We start from the raw sequence: 1,560 nt of genomic DNA, 5'->3' as shown, positions 1-1,560 counted from the left end.
TATATATATATATATATTAGTGGTGTCAAAATTAACGCGTTAACGCAGGCGATTATTTTTTCGTTAAAAATATTTAGCGCAATTAACGCAGGGGCGGGGCTAGGCTTGGCCACCCCACTCACAACTGCTGCTTCTGTCACTTTTTCTCTTGACAAGAAGTGCATTTATTTTATTCAGTCGCAGAACGACTGAGAACGGGAGACGTTTCAGATGCGCGCTCCACTTCACTCCAGCGCCAGTCAAACAAGCGCTGAAACGGTACTGTGCTCTCAGCGCGTGCTCTTCAATTGCACGCACAAAGGCGCCAGTAGGCGCGCGCTGTAGCCTGAAATCGATAGCGAAAAATGCTACCTATCAGATTGTGCTACCAGCATCTTATTCATGTGGTTTCTGGTTTGAGGCTTTTTTTAATGTCCATACCTACCCCTACCCTAAACCTACCCGTCCATACATACCCTTACCATAAACTTACCCTTAAAACAATGCAAATATATTTTGGGTAGCACAATCTGATAGGTAGCATGTTTCGTCTGTACACTGGCGCTCGCTGTAGCTGTATCATTTCATATAAAAGCGCGAAATAAACTACGTGCATGCACTGTCGTGGTCAGTTAAGTCATGATGAAGTTACCAAAAAGGCGATTAAAGCTGCCTTAAAACTGCATGCATGTAATATATTTTATATGTATCACATTTAATAAGAACGGGTCTCTGAAATGGTTTTCAAAACTGTCCTGGAGCAGCCCAGCACTGTCTCACTCATCTAACACACCCGATTTAACTCGTCAGCTCATTAATAGAGACTTTAAGACCTGAAGTGGGTCAACGAAAACGTATGAAAATATGATGCGTGTCAGATCCGCGTCACGTTCAGCAGCAGCAGCTCTTAAAGTAATAGCAGCCAAAACAACCTAATAACCAGCTGCTGTGATGTCTATTAATCAAAGGACAAAGAAAAAAAAGAGGAAAAAATAACTTTTATAGCTTTAAGGATTCATCTATATTTAATTTAGAATTTAGTGTTTGATAACTTCAATTTCTGTATATTTCTGCTGAAGGGCACAGGTAAATATGACAAATAATTTGCCTTCGAGGCTTCGTTTAGTCCATTTACTTTAACTACACACGGAACACTGTGTTTCCCCACGAACCATTATTACTGACGCACAACACGATAAACGCTGGACCAGACCATAGACTGTATAAGAACAGGGACCAGACTTAAAGGGGTCATATGACGCAATTTCAATTTGTTCTTTCTCTTTGGAGTGTTACAAGCTCTTGGTGCATAAAGAAGATCTGTAAAGTTGCAAAGACTAAAGTCTCAAATCCAAAGAGATATTCTTTATAAAAGTTAAGAGTCAACCACGCCTACCTAAAACGGCTCGTTCTAACACGCCCCCACATGTCTACTTCACTATGTGGGAAGATTTGCATAACGCCGCCCAAATGTTCAAGCAAAGAAAGATGGCGTAACTTTTATTCTCGCTGTAGTATTGTTGCTGTCGCCATGTCGAGACGCTGTGTGTTTTGTTGTGAAAGCGAAACTACTTTGTTTAG

The sequence above is a fragment of the Sinocyclocheilus rhinocerous genome, unplaced genomic scaffold, assembly GCF_001515625.1.
Source record: "Sinocyclocheilus rhinocerous isolate Xijiao unplaced genomic scaffold, SAMN03320098_v1.1 scaffold418, whole genome shotgun sequence".
Lineage (NCBI taxonomy): Eukaryota > Metazoa > Chordata > Actinopteri > Cypriniformes > Cyprinidae > Sinocyclocheilus > Sinocyclocheilus rhinocerous.
This window is presented reverse-complemented; position numbering follows the sequence as displayed.